The sequence below is a fragment of the Nilaparvata lugens genome, chromosome 3 (assembly GCF_014356525.2).
Source record: "Nilaparvata lugens isolate BPH chromosome 3, ASM1435652v1, whole genome shotgun sequence".
Classification (NCBI taxonomy): domain Eukaryota; kingdom Metazoa; phylum Arthropoda; class Insecta; order Hemiptera; family Delphacidae; genus Nilaparvata; species Nilaparvata lugens.
Window position 1 is genome coordinate 36,177,096 of NC_052506.1, and position 22,222 is coordinate 36,199,317.

Sequence of the window (22,222 nt, forward strand, 5' to 3'; positions counted from 1 at the left end):
TTCTGGTATATATTCAAGTCCAAATAACTACTGAGAGAAATACCAAGTGTATGAGGCATAGTGAGGGAGTACCTACTCCAATGTTTACGGTCATGTACACTCTCAAGCACCTTGTAAGTGTTGATAACGGCAACGCTGAGTATCAAAGGCTGCGTCGAGGCTCAATTTCTGGGCTCGTTAACAGCATTAAAAGGAGTGGTGCGGGGTATGTAAAAGAGAGAGAAAGAGAAACAGTGAGAGAGCAACAGAAAGATAGAGGAAGATACTCTTACTTTCAGCTTGGTGCCACTTAAAACTATCCCGTGCTTATAAATCAAATTTCCAGGAAAGACCGGACGCGAAGAGCTGTTTCGGTTTTACACAAGAATCGTTTCACCCTCTCACGTCAACTTAACCAAAACATAGCAGCCTCTAATTCCAGCGGCAGAAGACTGTGTGGGCCTACCTTATGAATAATTCGGGATTATAATGCCGCACCGTAATATTAGCTGCAAGATGTGTGAGAGCTTAGGTGGTGGAAGATGATTGTTGTCAAAGGCTATAATCAACACCTAAATATTTGAAAGTCGTTAGTCATGACAGGTTAGACTGTGGAGGACTAATAAATTCGTACCTCGTTTCAGAAGGATTGTGTTTGATAGATTGTACCATCTGGTTAATTTCACTACAATTTGTTTACAATCGCTAGAAGGATGCAGTATTACAATTGTTGATACATACACTGAATAACTTTCTGCAGAAAATGTGTAATATACACATATGAACCATTCTAGAATTATTGTTAGAACGTGAAATTCAATTACATCTAATTGGTAATAACATTTTGAAAAAGTAAACGTTACATTTTCTTATTCGATCCAAAAGGAGTGACAACAATGAGAGAATATTTACCAGATTAATCTCATATCTAAGTTCACGAAGTTAGCGTCAGTTTTCTTGCGAACACTTCAGAAAACTGTTAGACTATAAAGTCAAAACATCTCTCCAATCTCGTGAAGCTTCGACGAGCTATTATTTCCAACCTGAAACTTTCCAAAACGCTTCTGCAGATAATCAAATCATTGGGAATTTCTGTTTGTAATGTTCCTGTTGGATAGCAATTTCCAATTGATTGAAAGGTTATTATTCCAGATCAAGAGCTGGAATTTCTCAACTTTTCTCACCACTGATTTTCTCCCATCCCGATTTTATTCGTGTTCTGTCATTCTACTTTTTTCCGTACTATTAGGCTAGTTTCATACTCTTTCGGTTCGTTTCATTTTCGGAAAATTCCGATAAGTGTGAAACGGTAATTCGGTTTGAATTCGGTACCGAATAGAAACCGCATAGAACCGAACGCCTACTCGACTCTAATAAATTCCATCAGGTTTCAATTCGTTGCTAGCGAGAGGCTACTTTCACACACTTTCGGTTCGTTTCGTTTTCGGCAAATTCCGATAAGTGTGAACCGATGATTCGGTTTCAATGCGGTACCGAATAGCAAACGCATAGCACCGAACGCCCCCTCGACACGAATAGGTTTCATTATATTCGAATTCGTTGCCGGGGGAACAGGAAAAACAAAGTCTTTTTCGCCACACTTGGATGTAATGAGCTGGTTTACGTGCGTCATATGGAGGCCGAAAGTGATTGTTTTCCGACCAGGCCGGTAAAACTTTACGGCCCTAGGGCTGTAAAATGACCTTGAATAACAGCTGATCGTGTCCGATCTCACAAAAATCATAGAGAGATAATCTCATAATGACTGTAATAATCTATATAATTATGTATCGTGAATCGCGGTATTATGTCTATAATAATAAATTTTATAAATTATTGTTTCATAATTAATATTTATTATTGTGTTTTTGATATCAAACAATAGAATACGATGATATATCTCCATAGCCTCAACAATATAATGTTGGCTACATTGTCCATTGTCAGAAAGGTAAGTATCGCAAGTATTTAAAAGTGAAGAATCGAATTTGAATTCAAAGTACAATAATAATTGTATCAATATTTAAAAGTGAGGTAGAGTAATAATTGTTTCTTTTTTATTATCGAATTCCACTTCTTAATGCAATACAATCAACAATAATAATAAGCAAATACAGCACAGATCTGAAGTTTAAGGTAAGCCTACTGGTGAAACTCAGCCTTGACTGAAAAATTCCTAGTAATTTTTCCGTAATTCATTATTAAAACTTTTAGATAATTTTTCTTCAATATTAAACCATATAGAGAAAACATTAGGCCCACTCAAGATTGAATCTTCGAATGTTTTCTCTATGATTTAACTATTTTCAGAGCAATATTTTGTTGTGAAAATGCCAGCAAACCGGCTTTAAATTTGCGCTATACTCTATTATTATAGTAGCCTACATAGCCTACGTTATCTGACTTAATTCAGAGTGAAAATTTTATTGTGAGACAGATAATAATATTAATTTTAATAATATAAGTCATGAGCCAAAGTCTGTTGTACGGTACGCTTTTTAGGAGTGAAGTAAACGTTTTTAGAAGTCTAGTATTACAGTATTACGTGTATGCTAAGGGTTATCAGTCAGGCCTAAACATTCAACAGTACGGAATGGCCGAGAGCGTAAAGGCGTCAGTCAGAACTCAAAGCTCAGTGAATAAACAAACATGATCTAGGTTCGAATCTCGGTCAATGACTTTTTTTTTGTCGATGAATTTCGACTTTTATTACCTATTTTTTATATTAGTTACCGTAATTTAAATTTCAATCAATTTTTTAGATATATTTTGAGACAAAACTGTGAAATATGCAATTATATTAATTTTTTCATCACATTATTTCAAAATAGTAATGAAAATTCTATTCATCCATCTATCCCATGATATTGCACCGGGCGCAAAGCTCGCGCCTAATATTAATAGTATAAAAATATGGTCATTATTGTAAATTATTAATTAGTAATGTTGAAATTAATTGACAGTAAAAGTTGTCATAACCAAGATTCAAACTATCAAAATAGGCTGTTTGAATTTTATTTATTTTTTAATTTCTTTTAAATTGGGAAGTTTTTTTTGGGTGTGGCGAAAAATAGCGTTCGCACCATGGGCAAAAATGTATTTCCGGCTCTCAATCTTTTCTAGTCCTCGGCCTACGGCCTCGGACTTAAAAACCGATTTCGAACCGGAAATATCTCATTTTCGGCCCTAGGTGCGAAATATACTATTACACACGCTTGCCTTTTTACTTTCCTTGCCCCACTACCATAGGTAAGGAAAGTATTGCTTTCCAAAAAAAATTAAGGTACCCTAATTTCACGTTTTCTATACGTTTCAAGGTCCCCTGAGTCCAAAAACATGATTTTTGGGTGTTGGTCTGTGTGTGTGTGTGTGTGTGTGTGTGTGTGTGTGTGTGTGTGTGTGTGTGTGTGTATGTGTGTATGTCTGTGAACACGATAACTCCATTCCTAATCAACCGATTGACTTGAAATTTTAAACTTAAGGTCCTTATACCATGAGGATCTGACAATAAGAAATTCAATAAAATTGAATCCAAAATGGCGGAAAAAATGGCGGATAATTACTAAAAAACCATGTTTTTCACGGTTTTCTCGAAAACGGCTCTAACGATTTTCTTATTCGATCCAAAAGGAGTGACAACAATGAGAGAATATTTACCAGATTAATCACATAATTATCTAAGTTCACGAAGTTAGCGTCAGTTTTCTTGCGAACACTTCAGAAAACTGTTAGACTATAAAGTTAAAACATCTCTCCAATCTCGTGAAGCTTCGACGAGCTATTATTTCCAACCTGAAACTTTCCAAAACGCTTCTGCAGATAATCAAATCATTGGGAATTTCTGTTTGTAATGTTCCTGTTGGATAGCAATTTCCAATTGATTGAAAGGTTATTATTCCAGATCAAGAGCTGGAATTTCTCAACTTTTCTCACCACTGATTTTCTCCCATCCCGATTTTATTCGTGTTCTGTCATTCTACTTTTTTCCGTACTATTAGGCTAGTTTCATACTCTTTCGGTTCGTTTCATTTTCGGAAAATTCCGATAAGTGTGAAACGGTAATTCGGTTTGAATTCGGTACCGAATAGAAACCGCATAGAACCGAACGCCTACTCGACTCTAATAAATTCCATCAGGTTTCAATTCGTTGCTAGCGAGAGGCTACTTTCACACACTTTCGGTTCGTTTCGTTTTCGGCAAATTCCGATAAGTGTGAACCAATGATTCGGTTTCAATTCGGTACCGAATAGCAAACGCATAGCACCGAACGCCCCCTCGACACGAATAGGTTTCATTATATTCGAATTCGTTGCCGGGGGAACAGGAAAAACAAAGTCTTTTACACACGCTTGCCTTTTTACTTTCCTTGCCCCACTACCATAGGTAAGGAAAGTATTGCTTTCCAAAAAAAATTAAGGTACCCTAATTTCACGTTTTCTATACGTTTCAAGGTCCCCTGAGTCCAAAAACATGATTTTGGGTGTTGGTCTGTGTGTGTGTGTGTGTGTGTGTGTGTGTGTGTGTGTGTGTGTGTGTGTGTGTGTGTGTGTGTGTGTGTGTATGTGTGTATGTCTGTGAACACGATAACTCCATTCCTAATCAACCGATTGACTTGAAATTTTAAACTTAAGGTCCTTATACCATGAGGATCTGACAATAAGAAATTCAATAAAATTGAATCCAAAATGGCGGAAAAAATGGCGGATAATTACTAAAAAACCATGTTTTTCACGGTTTTCTCGAAAACGGCTCTAACGATTTTCTTCAAATTCAAACCATGGATAGCTATTCATAAGCCCTATCAACTGACATGAGTCTCATTTCTGGGAAAATTGCAGGAGCTCCGTAATATTCTTTTGAAAAATGGCGGATAATCACTAAAAAACCATGTTATTCACGATTTTCTCGAAAACGGCTTTAACGATTTTCTTTAAATTCATACCATGGATAGCTATTTATAAGACCTATCAACTGACATGAGTCCCATTTCTGAGAAAATTGCAGGAGCTCCGTAATATACTTGATAAAAATGGCGGATAATTACTAAAAAAACCATGTTTTTCACGATTTTCTCAAAATAACTTGACCGATTTTTTTCAAATTCATTGTCTGTATAGTTATTTATCAGCTCTATTAACTGGCATGAGTCTCCTTTCTGGGAAACTAATGGGGGGTCCACCCTATCCTTGAGAAATGGACTTTGTAACCTCCTTCTCGTGCATGAGGTAGGTAGAGCAGTTCATAAAAAGAACACATAGTCGAGATATTTCATCTGTAGAACAGCTGTTTTGACGACTTTAAAAAAATTACGACTAAAAAAAAAATAATCGAATTTCACAATTTACACAAAGGAAAAAGTACTCTGAAAACAATTATATATACACATATACAAAAGTCTGATCGTAGTTTCAAATATGAGCAAGGAAAGTTGTGTGAGTGTACCACACCAGATTTTTTGTTTTTATTTTAACCTGATATCGTGATTATCTGTTTCAAGATTTCCCAAGTCAAAATAATATGGTCAATTCATTTCTGTTAGTTCACAAATATTTTTTCTCAAAAAATAGTTTGCTAAAAAAATATGAAAGATATAAATAAAAACTAAAGAATTTTCATTTTTTTATTTTTCCACGAAAATTACATGATTTCATCAATGGAGAGGAGAGATGAAGTCAAAATCATATGGTCAATTCATTTCTGTTAGTTCACAGAAACATTTTTTTCCTCCACCTACTGTCTAAAGTACTTACTTTACTCCCTGAAACCTAATACTAAAGTGTCACTTTTCGCTCTCGGTAGTAAAAAACAGAAAACTCCCTAGGGAGTAAAAGTGACTCCATTTAAATAACATGGGGAGCATCTCTATTTTGAAACTTACATTGTAATAGGTTAGAAGGTCTAAGCTCAGATGAGAAAGCATAATAGAGGTGTCTGTCATTGAGTCAATTGAATTCAATACCACAACCAGAAATTTGATCAACTCATGAAATATATGTTTGTATGATAATATTATTATACTCTTAATATTAGTAGACAATAAAAATTTAAACAATTTTTAAAATATTTTATTCTATTCAAAATACCAGCCAACAAATATTTTTGATCTGCAATTCAAATCTGAACCGCGTGATCTGGAGTTAGCCATTTTTGGTAGCTGCTCAGCTGATATAATTGTTACAACTTTTGCCGATAGATAGCGCCAATAGATAGCCAATCAGACGACCGGTTTTTAGGTTTTAGATTTAGGTTATGTTGTTAGGAATCATTGTCACCAATACGTAAGTTATTAGAATGATTTTATTTGCAGTTTCTTAAAAAATGTAGATGGAGGAAGAATGTTGTGTACATCACGAGCGAAAAATACTTTTTCTCCCTCAGGAAAATTGCTTTCCTCGGCTTTGCCTCGGGCTTCAAACTTTTTCCCACAGGGAGAAAAAGTCGTACTTTTCACTCTAGATATACAAATAACTATTTTCTCCACCTACTGTCAAAAGTAGTTACTTTACTCCCTGAAACATAATACTAGTGTCACTAGTAAGTGTCACTTTTTCGCTCTTGGTAGTAAAAAATAGAAAAACTCCCTAGGGAGGAAAAGTCACTCCATTTAAATAACATGGGAAGCATCTCTATTTTAAAAACTTACATTTGAAATATGTTAGAAGGTCTAAGCTCAGATGAGGAAGCATAATAGAGGTGTCTGTCGTTGAATCAACTGAATTCAATACCACAACCAGAAATTTTATCAACTCATGAAATATATGTTTGTATGATATTATATACTAGTATTATATACTAGTATGATATCAGTAGACGATAAAAATTTATACAAATTTTAAAATATTTTATTCTATTCAAAATACCAGCCAACATATATTTTTTATCTGCAATATTCAAATCTGAACCGCGTGATCTGGAGTCAGCCATTTTTGATAGCCGCTCAGCTGATAATTTTTATAACTTTTGCCGATAGATAGTGCAATTGGCAGTGCCAATCAGACGACCGGGTTTATGTTTTAGATTTTAGGTTATGTTGTTAGGAAACATTGTCACCAATAACGTAAGTTATTAAAATAATTTGATTTGCAGTTTCTATAAAAAAATGTCTATGGAGGAAAAATGTTGTGTAAATCATGAGCGAAAAATACTTTTTCTCCCTCAGGAAAATTTTTCCCACAGGGAGAAAAAGTCGTACTTTCCACTCTAGTTATATAGAAAACTATTCTTATTTAATAGTTTGCTTATATACCATGCTATATAACCATGTTTGCTATATACCATGTGTCAAAACATGGAACAAATTTTCAATTTAAAAAAAAAAATCTCTCTGAACATCCAAAATTAATATAATCAAAAAGAAACTATTCAAATAATTCACAATTTTTAATTAACTTGAAAATTTTGTTGTTCAAGAAATAAAATCTTACAATTTAACACCATCTGTTATATTTAAATATACCAGCATGAACTGTGATAATCCAAACACAGCTGTGTTTGAGAAGAAAATACCTATTAGCCCAGTCAATAGAGGGTTTTTCGATCCGAAAATTAAATAAAAGCTGAATCTTTTACCATCGATAAAACCCTCCCAGAGGGTCATTCTCCCAAAAGTCCCAAGAAATCCCCTTGGAGCTTTCCGCCCCAGCCCCCCTCAAAGTTGAAAAATGCAGGTAATCACAGAAAATCAATTATCTTTGTACTCATTGGTCTGGAACAGTTCCATTATATGCCATTCGATTCGTTACATTATGGACTACAATATAAGTTATATTCATTTTTTCAATAACATTAACAGTTTTCTTGATAAAATAATATATATGTAAAAGTTTAGGGGGTTTGCGATTTGATTTTTTGTTTTCTTCGATTAACTTCAAAGAAAGTAGTTTTAAAGAAAAATGAGCCAAATAATTAATGTAGCCACTCTCATTGCAAATCCATTGATGTATATTGTTATGTATTTGCGATTCGATTTGACTCCGTGGAAGGGGAAACAGTCGACGCCGAACAGCGCGGCTGACTTTCTTAGCCATAGTAAACAGCAAACTGGAAATCAATTATCTCTGTAACCATTGATCGGAAAAAAATCTATCATATGTCATTCGATTCGTTGAATTTAGGACTACAATATTACTCTGATTCATTTCCTCAATAAATCGAACAGTTTCCTTGCTAAAATAATATAATGTAAAAATTTAGGGGTTTTTCGATTTGATTTTTTGTTTTCTCTGATTAACTTGGAAGCAAGTAATTTTAAAGAACAATGTGACGAATAATTATTGTAGCCACATTCATTGTGAATCCATTGATGTATATTGTTATGTATTTGCGATTCAAGTTGACACTGTGGAAGGGGAAACAGCCGACGCGGCTGACTCCCTTCACCATAGTAAACAGAATAATAATGCTGTCTACATTGCATCTCATTTACACTATGGCGCTCGAAACAATTAATTTTGTCTATTGTTATGACATGCGCTGTATATAGATTTTCACTTTTCAATACTTTAAAAAAATATTACAATTTTCTTGATTTAACCATGCTCATGATAAAAAACAGGATTTCGTTATTTGCTCACAGAATTTACTATATTAATTTGAAGTGTGCCTTCTCCATTTGAGTCAGAGGTAACACAATTTGATAACTCTAGTTTCAGATATTGATGTTTTTCAACGAAGTTTCATGATATATATTATGTGTCCGACTCCTTCATCTTATCCTTATTTTGTGAAAATTGAAGAATCAAAATTTCTTTTCATAGCTTTTCTTGTGTTTTATCTTGTTTCATCACTCTTTATAATTTAATCACTTGATAATGGAATGAATATCATCAGATCACGTGAACAAAAAATAAAAGGGTGGGCCTACCTGAGATACTATATGATAACACTGTACTCCTGATAAGTTGATTGTAGACAAGCTGAAAGTAGATTAATTTGTTGCACATTCGGTTCAAATATTAACAAATGTTATTTATTTATTCATTCATTTGAGTTGTATTACAATAGTGCGATAGTATCCCTCTAGCTGTAAGCTATTTGAGGGATATATAAAAATAATCCTTTACATACAATAAAAAACAATCAATAACAATAATTATATTTCTTAATTAGCCTGATTATATTTCTTCATTTTTGTAACTGATTGTTCTCTTTTGTCCATTGCACCATAAATTAACTTTACTTGAACTGACTTAACTAAACGAAATAAGACTTATAGAAGAAGACTTTACTTGGTAAGCGACAATTAACAAGATAAGCACTCTGGGATATTACCGTACCTAATGTTACTCACTCTGAACATAAATATTTATTAAATCATAATATATCTTCATTGAAAAACTAAAATTATTTTAAACTCAAAAATATAATAGATAGTCAATGAAAAATACATAAATTCGAATAAACACAACAAACAAAACACAACTCATTCCCTGAAACTAATCAAAATGATTTTTATCCTTATGAAGTGCTCTTAGGGTTTTGTTTGAATCTCACTCTTACTCTGTAACATTGTCAGCTCTAATGGCAATGAATTTAACAGAAATGGTATTCTGAATTCTGGAGCTCTTTTACCATAGCCATTATTATATCTCTGGGTTCTATAATTCCTAAGTCTCAATGTATATTCTATTTCGTTCATTTCTCTATATTCGTTCTTATAGTAGTTTCGTGACAAATCTTTGAACCTTGCTAAAGCTTCCACCGACATAATTCCGAACAAGTGACGTTCAACACCATTAAAAAGTGTTTTTATTAATCTTTCTACGGCCCTATGCAGTGGCTTTTTTATATATTTGGGTGATAAATAATGGATGGTGATTCCGTAGAAGAGAGTGCTCTGCACGATTGAGTAGTAGATCATCCTTTTAGTAGTAATGGGAAAGTGATAGCTAATTCTTGAACATTTATAAAGAGCAGCTCACATTATTTTCAAAAGTGATTTATTATGTGATCTGAATCTCATATCATCATCAAACATTATTCCTAAATGTTTTAAGCTGTCACAAAAATCAAGTTTTTGACAATCACATCCGTTCATGTGTGGATTACCTAGACATTCTGCTTTATGACCAATTAACTTAACAAATTCATTCTCATTGACATTAAGTCTCTGATTTCTGAATACTATTACTTTAGTCTTTTGTGAATTTATTTTTAAACTATTATTAAAGAAAGATTTAATTGCCAAATCCAGATCTTCCTGCATTAAACCTAACCCTGCTCTTAAATCTTTATGTATTATATATAAAATATTATCTTCAGCATATTGCATAATTTTACTTTCAAATTTCAGGCTTGCGAAATCATTTACATAAATATTGAATAAAATCGGTGATAGTATGCTACCCTGAATAAATAAATAAAATAAATAAAATAAAATAAAATAAAATAAATTTTTATTCTCAATAAGCTCAATACAAGAAAATGTAAATATATGCATATAAAAAAGAAACAAATAAACAAGTTTATAATATACATAACTGCATAGTAACGAATCAAACCAATTTAATATTACTTATTGAGAAAAATACAATCCAGCACGTAAGATGCAACTTACGGACCGCTGGAGGGAGTCTAACACACTATTTTACTAAAGCAATAGAATGGACTGAAAAAAAAGAAAAAAGAGAGATAAAAAAAAACATTTATGGGCTGTAATCAAAATAGGATATTAGTATTTAATTATTAAAGAGATGATGCTAATTAGAGAAAGCAAAAGAAAATCATTAAAAATAGAGATTCAAATTGTGTGAAAAGATTAATTTATTGATTTATGTTGCAAAAAAAAACGGTAAGAAGAGCAGGGAAAATACAAAAAAAATAAAGAGGAGAAAAAATAAAAAGAAAAGCAAGATAACAGAATGCAAAGTTAACAGAATGGAAAGAAAAATAGACGGATTAAACAATAATTATGAACAAAAACTCTAGAGCTTCGGGAGTGAGTGACAAAAGCCAAATTTTAATTAATCTCTTAATCTTATTTCCACAATTACATGCAGCAATGGCATTCTTGACCTCAAGCGGCAAAGCATTATAAAATCTAGGTGCCAGGAAAATGAACGTTTTACGAAAAAGAGTGCAATTGGGTTTAGGACATCTGACTTGGGAAGCCGCAGTCCGCCTGGTCTGTCGAAGTGCGGTAACAGGCTGACAGTAATCAATTGTCACACCTCTATTTCCACTTATATTGAAGAACAATGACAAAACCTTGAATACATATAGGAACCTAACAGGCAAAATTCTAAGATGACAGAACAGTGGAAATGTATGATCATCAAACCTACTGCCCGTTATCAATCTTATAAAAGCTTTTTGAAGTTTAATAATTGGATCTTGGTTAGCGTAATAGGAGCTTCCCCAACATGTGATTCCATATTCAATTTTGGAATGTACAAATGAAAAATAAAGTTCCTTCATTACATTAAAATCGCACAAATATTTAATGCAATGGAAAATCATCAAATAGAACCTTAAAGACTTCTTTAGAGTTTCAATTTGTTGCCTCCAATTCAGATTTTCATCCAGTGAAAGACCCAAATATTTGATAGTCTTTGCTGGACTGATACTGGGACAGTCACAGCTAGAATAGGAACAAACCGGAGAGTGAAAGCGCAGTGGAGCAGGCAAGTCAGCACTTCCAGAGAGACTGAACATCATATAATTAGTTTTGGCTACATTAATTTTAAGTTTGTTACATGTAAACCATAGAGATATTTTGTTCAAGTCAGACTGCATTTTCTGATGTAAATCTTGAAGGTTATTACTTTTATATGAAAGAGCAGTGTCGTCCGCAAAAGCAGTTATCCGTCCATTCAATTCACCATTATACAAATCATTTACAAAAATTAAGAAGAGAATAGGGCCAAGAACCGAACCTTGCGGCACACCACAAGTTATGGGTAATACTTCACTTGCAACGTTTCTGATCCTTACATACTGTTTCCTACCCTGTAGGAAGGACTTAAACCAATCTAGTGGAATTCCCCTTACACCAGCACTCTCCAGCTTGCGGAACAGCAGACTATGATTAACTGTATCGAATGCTTTACTAATATCCAGGAAGATTCCCGCTGTTTTGCCACTACAGCCACTGTTTAATCCTGAATAGACATATTCCAAAAGATGCTGTAAGGCAATTTCTGTACAAAGATTCTCCCTGAAACCGAACTGGCAGGCCGAAAAAAAGTTGCAGCTATTGAGGAATGAAAGTAATCTAGTTTTTATAATTTTTTCAAATAGTTTTGACATGACTGGTAATATTGAGATGGGTCTGTAGTTTTCTTTACTGAGTTTATTTCCTTTTTTGAAGATGGGAACAACAGTAGCCGACTTCAGTATTTCAGGAAAACAACCAGATACCAACGACAAGTTAAACAGATATAAAAGAACTGAAGAAATAGAAGAAAAGTTATCTTTAAGGATTCTAGCAGTCACAACATCGTCACCCGAACTTTTACGAGTAGAAAGAGAGTCAACAAATGTTTTGAGTTCAACAAGTGTAACAGGGCTGAAAAAATAGATTTATGGCTAGTTTTAATTCTGAAGGACTCTGAAGATTGTGCCTGAATATGGGTAGGTAAAGCAGGAAAAGAATCAGAAAGATTCTTAGGCATTTCAATAAAGTATTTATTCATTACGTCAGAAACTAGGCGGTTGTCATCAATTAAAATACCATTCTCCTGCAACACAATATCCGTATCTTTATTATTGTCTTTTACTGGCAAAAGTGTTTTTATTGTTTTCCATTTTTCTCGGGGGTTATGTTTTTGAATGAATAACTGTGAAGAGTAAAATAGAAGTTTGGCCTCTTTCACCCATACTTTTATTTTATCTTTCATATTTACGAATTTTCTTTTGAGGATCAAATTGTTTGGATCATTTTTATGCATTTTATGCAATTTGTCTCTTACATAAATGGCATTGGACAAACCAGGAGTCATCCAGGGCTTTAACATTTTTATGTTCTGTTTGTATTTAATATTTTTTTGTGATTCTACAATACAGTTATTTAAGATTTGATAAAAATATCAAATGCTTTGTTAGTTTCGGGTTCTTCAAAGACAGGTTCCCAATTTTCATATTTTAATAAGGTACTCAAACGCTTGTGGTCCAATTTTTTAAATTCAGACTGCTGAATCCTTCTCTTTTCAATAACTATAGGCAAAATACAAGCCACCGCCCGGTGATCCGTGATTAGGGTTTCAATGACAGCAACTTTGTCAATGACAAAAAGATTTGAACGATATGATAAGTGGTCAATACAGGTTGAAGATGACCCCACTACCCTCGTCCCTATATCTATTAACTGCTGCATACCATTTCCATTGAGACAATTTAGATACGAATCACTATAAACATCCGAAACACTAACATTTAGGTTAACATCCCCTAGACAATATAAATCTGAGCTCCTGGTGGTAGCCAAGAATCTATCAAAACTGGCAATAAATGTATGCCGATCACCTAGGTGAAATCTGTACAAACCTAACACATTAAATAAATAATTCTTGTATTTACAAAAAAGTAACAGTGAGTCACAGTCAGCAATGCAACAATCCTTTTTAGTGGCAGTAATAGAAGAATGAACAAAGATCACAACACCGCCCGCCCTCGTCACAGAACCAGCAGCAGCAAAGCTTTCATATCCGACAATATTATATAAATTTAATTCATTCATATCCTGCAACCAGGCTTCACTTGAAATTATTATATGTGGCTTGGTTATTAAATTATTAATGTATGAAAGGAAGTTATCAAAATTAGTATTTAGGCTTCGGATGTTTTGATGGAAGAACAAAATACCAGAATCCGAATCAAAAAACTCATTCACTTCATCAATTGAGCTTAGAAGAGTCGTTTCAGAATTATTCATTCGCTAACTTTGAAGTTTAAATTAACTAGCATCAATCAACAATTGCACTCTTTTCCACAAATTTGATATAAATGGGGGAAAAATAACTGTATCTTTTGAACAAATGAAAATCAATTTGGCAAAAGCAGCTCCACCAGAACATAATATGAATAGAAGAAAACAGTTTAAACTAACATGATTGATAATAAACAACGATAGACCGCTACAAAAATCTGTTATCAATTCGACTGGGATAGCCATCACAATCATAACGGAGCTTGATAAAGCTCTGAACTGAGTGATAAAATTTGTGTCACCAGTACTATGCTTTCCAATGCTGAAAATGTTATCATTACACAAAAATTGAGATAAACCAACTAGAGCACATCGCTTGACCCAATGTGCACAATTGGATTCATAACCTCTACGATATACTATTATCAAATAATATAAGTAATATAAAACGTTTGACCAACTAGAGAAATCAAATTTATATAGGAGAGAAAACAAACAATGAAAAATTAAACATTCCTTATTTCTACCCGAATAGCGAAAGCGAAATTTTTGCAATAAACGAAAGTCATTGATATTTTCCTCTAGTATTGAAACATTAAGAAAAAACAATTTACAGTCTATCGAGATCACTCAACGACGATATTTTCACAATCGGTTTACCCTGCTCCTTCCTCATTAGTATCTTCCCGTTCTGCACCCACAGATAAGCGTAGTCATATTTCTTCTTAGCCTCCCTGGCAGCTGCAAAAATTCTTCTCCGCGCCGGACTTAGACTCTCGTTGATGTAGACTACTGCCTGCTGCTGGAATCCAAGGTCCTGCGTCGATAAATTACGCTTAACCTTTCTCCTCGCCACCACCGAGAACTTGTCCTCTCTCCTGACAAATTTCACAATAATACCAGCAGGCCGATTGTCTCCCTTAGGTTTTCCCAGTCGATGGCAGACGTCAAATTTTTCTCTTGTTATATTAACATCAAGAGCATTACACACTCTCTTTACAGTTTCATATACATCCTCGTTTTTCGTCTCTGGTACTCCATAGATTTCAAGTGTTTTTCATGAATCAATCCGTATGATTGTTCATAACTGCTACTAATGTAATGTAATGTAATGTAATGTATTCCAATTTGCAGAGTTCTATCCACGAAATAATTACTGAATAACCTTAGTAGTTTGCCTCCAACACCTATTCTTATTAATTTCTGAATCATGCTTTCATAATTTACAAGGTCGAAAGCTCTTGTCAGGTTGGTTGTTACAGCTATAACACATTTTTTTTTCATTTAGCAGTAATAAATTACTGACCAATTACTTACCAAATATTATCACATATAGTGAGAACGAATTACTCTGAAGCTTTCTATTCTCACTGAACATGAAGAGGCAATACCAAGCCAGAATTGCAGTTCCGTTCACAATCATTATCAGAGCTTTCAAATTGATGCTATGTAAATTTAACTATGGATGCTATCCCCTCTCACAATTTCCCTATTTATCCTTATCGTGATTCAGAATGAAGTAGTTGATCTCTATAATCACTAAAATCAATGTACAGTACCTATAATAAATAGTAAAAATAACAACATTTCTAGTAATAATGCAACTTTTTCTAGGTACGAATTTCAAGGCTCATAAAATGACTTTTTCTCAATCACAGGCAGAAATTCCAATGATCATCATAATAGTAATTTAATGAAAATTGTTTGTATTGTACATTGTTCGACATAAGATAAGCTACATCTTTAATCAACGTATGTAGGATTATCATGTTTATAAATGAAAGCGAGACTGTGATAGAAGATTAGTCAAACTGAAATATAAACATTATATACAATGCATATTTCTGATCAACTATAATTACAAATGATAGTATCAAGCCGAAATGAATTGAGCAACTGAATTTCAAAGTTACTATCCACTGTTCAAATCGCACTGTGATTTCCTTTTACTCCCAAATGGATTGAATTGCCTCACTCTTTAACGTAACAATTATTGTAAAAAAACCAGTGGAATGTGAACGTCATCCAAATAGCATTTGAATTTCAATTTTCAGATCATGAAATTCATAAAAAACTAATTCTAGAGAGAATAGTGATGAATTGCAAACAGTGCAAGTAACATTGATACAAAGCGATACAATGAAAATCAACATAGATTGATTTAATACTGGACTCATCAAATTTATATTACCGTTAATTTATATTATTTATAAAGCTTATAAAATGTTAAACCAACATTTTAAATTTTCTCTACTGGAGCAAAACATCGATAGAGAATAAAGAAGAGCCCATTATAAGCACAATATACTTGTGTACTAGAATTCACTTGAACTAACTCATCACTTCACCCCTTCAATGATCACAATGAACTAGAATGGTATAAAAACCATGAAATTGATAATCAGGTACATTTTTCAAATAGCTTCACCCAACTAAATCTGTGAATGCTAAGTCATAAGAAATCATGTTCAATAGATTTGATTTGAATGCTTCGAATAGAAAATGATCTATTCTGTTGGTGCCCTAATCAAAATCAATTTCAATCAACATTAATCGACATAAAGAAAAGCTTCTGCCAACCTTGGGTAATGAATGACAAGATGCGAGTGGAGGTGAAAAATCGATATGTTAACAAAAATAATAGAAGATGATGAATAATCTTTCAATTAATCTTATACGGTAGGGTACTTTGTGGTTAAATGTGAAACACTTTCATGATTTTTCTACCTTTTATGCATGCTTACTCTTTCTTAATTTGTATGTTTGCATGGCTTTCATCTTTAGAATCTACTGAATTTTCATATTGGACTGTCTAAATAATGTAGATTCAACTAGTAAGACTACTTAAAAAATAATGTAGAAATGTCTAATGTATAATGTAGTAATGTCTAAATAATGTAGATTCAACTAGTAAGAACTGAAGATAAGCTACTTTACAGAGAGAATCATAGAAAGTTTCAACTCAAGAAGCCCAATGTATAATTTTTTTTATGCCTCAGCCGTCATATATATTTGGCTCAACTGAAGGTATATTATCAACCTGGCTTGGAGAATATTAACTGTAGAAAAAAGCAAACACTGCTCGCTATGATTTTTCAGGAAATTGCCACTGTTAACACTATTGTAATCTATGATTTATCTCAGTTTTTGACATACATAACTCATGATAAATTTTAGCATAGAATTATGATCATACACACATATTTTAAATATGTATTAGACTATATTATGTAATGGTATGAATATTTTATCGGTTGCAAACAATATTGTTCTGAACAAAGCTCAGGCTAGAGCTACCAGAGGACTGTAATTTACTATTCAAATAATCAAATACAAACAAGGGGCAAAATTTAATCTTCAATTTGAGCCAGGTTATTTGTACAGTTAAACTCTGCATTAATGAACAATAAAAAAGAGCAAAAACTCGCCAGATTTAATCCAATCTTGTCTACTTGCCCTTCGAAGCCTTTATTAGGTGTTTTGATCAGGTTCAGGGTGGGATGAAATCTGGGAATAAGACAGGTTCTGGCTTCCGGGCTGTCTTTTTGCGTTCAACTTGCAGGCTATGCACTGTGTTTTGAACAAAGCTCAAACTGGATTCTTTATAAATTCAAATCTGATTCAAATTAATTCAATTCAATACTATTTATGCTGTTATATTCATAATTCACACACACGACACTCAAACAATTATTTACAAGAAATTTCCGATCGAAATTATATGACAAACACACAATTTTGGTCTTGCAACAAGACGGGCTGACGAAACAAGATAGACTGGGGCTTTTAACATCGACAAGGCCAAAACAGCTGGACGGTCTGCACTGGCGCAAACAAGCCTGCTATTGGCAGAACTGCAGTCTGGCATTTTGGCGCTACAGTTCGAATTCTCTGGCCAGACCAAATATCTTTGTCTGTCATAGAATGCATGATTTAGCACATATATAACAACAAAATGATTTTAGAGAATTTAGAAAATTATAATGTGAAAAATTAGTTTCATCGCATGTCAAAACAATAGACAAAATTGATTGTTTCGAGCGCCATAGTGTGAATAAGATGCAACTTAGATGCAGTAGGCCTACTACTGTATTTTACTACTGTTTACTATGGTGAAGAGAGTCAGCCACGCCGTACCGCGTCGACTGTTTTCCCTTCCACAGCGTCAAATCGAATCGCAAATAAATAACAATATACATCAATGGATTCGCAATGAATGTGGTTACATTAAATATTTTCTTTAGATTATTTGCTTCGAAGTTAATCGGAGAAAACAAAAATCAAATCGAAAAACCCCTAAATTTTTACATATATATTATTTTATCAAGGAAACTGTTTGATTTATTGAGGAAATGGATACGACTAATATTTTAGTCCATAATGTAACGAATCGAATGACATATGATAGATTTTTTTCCGATTAATGGTTACAGAGATAATTGATTTCCAGTTTGCTGTTTACTATGGCTAAGAGAGTCAGCCGCGCCGTTCCGCGTCGACTGTTTCCCCTTCCACAGGGTCAAATCGAATCGCAAATACATAACAATATACATCAATGGATTTGCAATGGGAGTGGCTACATTAATTATTTGGCTCATTTTCCTTTAAAACTACTTGTTTTGAAGATAATCGAAGAAAACAAAAAAATCAAATCACAAACCCCCTAAATTTTTACATATATATTATTTTATCAAGAAAACTGTTAATTCTATTGGATAAATTAATATAACTAATATTGTAGTCCATAATGTAACGGATCGAATGGCATATAATAGAACTGTTTCCGATCTATGGTTACAGAGATAATTGATTTCCCGTGTTTACCTGCATTTTTCATGTTTTAGGGGGCTGGGGCGGAAAGCTCCAAGGGGATTTCTTGGGACTTTTTAGAGAATGACCCTCTGGGAGGGTTCTATCGATGGTGGGAAATTCAGCTTTTATTCAATTTTCGGATCGAAACTGCTTTTTTGGACCTTCATTGACTGGGCTATAATAATAATTAGAACCGTACGAATTAAAACCTGACATGTATGAAAGCCTCATTCGCTTTCGGTTTCATTCGGTTCGGTTCGTTTTCGGTTCGGTTCGGTTCGTTTGTAAACGAATGTAAGCTCATCCTAGCACTTAATCCAGACTCAATATGGAACGAAGAATAGCTCCTAATCTATTTCCAAAATCCCCTTATGAATCTTATTATTTTCGTTCGCTCTTCACATGCTCATCCTTCTTTTGAGGAATCCGTATCGGTACCACATTTCCTTTTACGTCTTGAAACTTGATACTTGAGCAAGAAAAAGTTCTGGATGGAAGGTTATTGAGGCCAAATAGATCAAAAAGATGTGAAATAAGGAGCGGTATTAAGCAGCTTTGGTTAGGGTATGTGAGGTGGTTAGGATCACAGATAGAATAACTATTCATTTTTGATCTTGTCACACAACATAATAATATTATATTTTCGTCTCTTTGTGAACATTAGCTTTACAAAAAAATCCCCATTGATATCAGTTGACAAATTTATTACCACATTAATCTCAATGTTACACATTCCATTATCTTCATTTCTTATGGTTATTGTATGTTACATTTAGGAAATACCGTACACCGTCCGTAATCTCCTGGATCGTTGACGTACACATGATAATAAAAATGAAAATGATAATCTACCGTTCATAAACACAAATCAAATAGGTATTCATGAAGTTGATTAAAACATAAAAAATAACCAAGAAATCGATTCTCACTTCTCCCTTACGAGGATGGCCTCATCAGTGTCTTTGGAGTACTTGTCAACGTTCACCCTCATTTTCTTGTATTTTCATATCTGTGAGTTCTGGTAATGAAAGAATGTAGACGGAAACTGACACAGACCAATAACCTCATAGAGTTGATGGCGCCGATGTCATTCATTTCCGTGCAATAAAATTCAATCCGAGTCGTGATAAATTTGCGAATGGGCAATATGAATTCTTCAGCTAGGGACTGACTGGCTCCTTGTTGCCTGAGTAAACGAAAAGGGTTTTATGGGCCGCCGGGGTGAAGGGGAGTCCGCCCTTGTGCCTGCCAGGGTTCCCTGGGGTCGTAAAGTCTCTATCTTTGTTTATGAGCGATCGACGACAAGTCATTGACGTACCGTATACCCTTTCACTGGCGAAGAAAAACTCCAGGGGTTTTCGCAGCCGAAAATCCATTGCACAATACCCTTTTAGTTGGTTTTAGAGAATTTTCTCTAACGCAATGTTCATGCTTGAAAAGGTTCCAACCGGATCGAAATTCGGAAAAATAGGATTGGGACTTGGTTAGCACAAATTCCTATGCCAGTAAAATGCGTAGTTGCTTACAGGATTATATTTTATACTCAGGGATCGGGTTAGAAGGAGGAATGTTTGTTATACATGAATCTACAAACTAAGGCATCAGTTTGCTTATTAGTGTACTGTCTGCCGCATTCTTTGATCTTTCCATGCACTTTATCATTGAAACTGTTGTATCGGTGCTGAGGAGAATCCTCCTTATCTCAATGAAATATCTCTGTCTTTATTTTATCTTTTGCTCTGAATTACTCCATTTTCCACCCTGTTTCCTTGTATGAGGGTCATGTTTTATATTTTCCGATATCCTACTACACTAAGTAATAACAAAAACAAATAATACAAGTATCTAACGTTTTCTTCACTCTTTGCTAATAATATATTCTATATCATTTTCTTGACTTGATATATGTAATATATCATACGGAATTAAATACAGAGGTCAATATCTTCCCGAGGTATCAATTGAAATGATATCAAGTAATGAGGGAAAACTCCCAAGACCTCAATCTCTCAAAAAGAGCTGAGAATATATTTTTTGTGATACCATCCACCACAACGTGAAGCTCTCGGACATTAATAAATGGCCTGTCATTTCTGGTACTATCACCCGAAATCTTAAAAAGCAAAACAGAATTTCTACCCTACAGGGCTGACTATTCTTACTTGAAAACAAAGCAATCCTTCAAAATAGTAAGTTATTACTTCCTTTGTCTTCCCTCAACTTCTTATTTCTTTCTCGTTTTGCGTCATATACATTTATCCACAATCGTCGGAACTGGTCGACTCATACGAAGAGGCAACTCCTCTGCCGACTGATACGGAAATGATTTCCTAGGAAATGAAAGTCCCTGGGTGCCACCCTATCAGATTCGATCTCTCGTCTTATCACAAGTCTCAGTCCTTCTCTTGCTCACTCTTTCTCTTTTTTTCTCTTCGATTCTTTTTTTCGTCTGTGCCAACCCCGAAGTCAGTCCATATGTTGGCAAACGCAAAGACCCTTTCTCTAAAGTTATCCAATAGGAACTGAGAAAAGCTCCAATATTTCCTGCCAAGTGAACTCCATCGCCGTCTTTCATAAATATATTCCTGTGACAAAGATCTATAGAAGGTATAGAGCATTTTCTTTGTGAAGACAAAACGCTCTCATACATCTCTTCACAGATGCTTCGTGTGTTTGCTACGCAACCATCTCCAACTGAAAGAGAATCGGCTATTGCTTGAAAAGGAAATCATTCCAGAAGATAATTGTCTTCTTTTTCAGAAGCACAATGATAGTTGATCATGAATTTGGTTTAATTTGAGATCATTTGCTAGTATGAGATCAACTCTGAAGATTTCTTCAGAAGGATTTCATACATAAATGTATTAGCCCACTTTATAACGCAAGAAAGTGCTGTTTTTCTGTGTTAAATTGATTATACTCTATTTACAAGGGAGGACAAGTATTTATCATACAAATTGTCGATTGAAGTGGATGTTCAAGAGTCTGAGAAGTTTGATAGAACATAATAAGCTCTTTGATGTTTGAAAATTAAAATTCCAATTTTCCAATGTTAATGCACTTTCGAAGTACTTGTGAGAACATCGGGTGTAGATTTGATAATTCCTCAATGAAATTAGTTCCCTGACGACGTTTATTGAGATGAATACTTTTGTATTGGAATTGGTCGAATGACATTATAAACGTTTCAAGAATGGCAAATTATTTGCTATATTACACTCTCTAATCAGAATTGTCTACTCTACTTTAATGGCATTCTATCTATCACAATAGCGCCTTCTATTCCAATATTTGCTATTATCAACATTCTGTTCACGTTATTGAAGGATTATAGTCCAAGACGTAATGCTCTTGACGTATCAAAGAGGGACAGACCCATATGAGGAGACGAAGAGATTAACCGAGAACAAACAGAGAAGATGGGAGTGAATTGCTCCTAACTAATCTCCAGATTAAAGCAGAAGAGAAGATAGACTGCTCTCTCTAGAGTTGTTTTGGTTTCATGCAGGAATAATCTCTAGATCTTCGAAAACATTCAGACCTTGATAGATGACTATTGTTATTCTT

General features: G+C 34.0%; 1 protein-coding gene across 2 annotated transcripts in view; it reads left to right on the plus strand.

The window, feature by feature from the left end:
- The window catches only part of LOC111059742, a 347,934-nt gene that overhangs the window by 94,858 nt on the left and 230,854 nt on the right, over positions 1–22,222 (plus strand). The gene's annotated exons all lie outside the window — the stretch shown is intronic.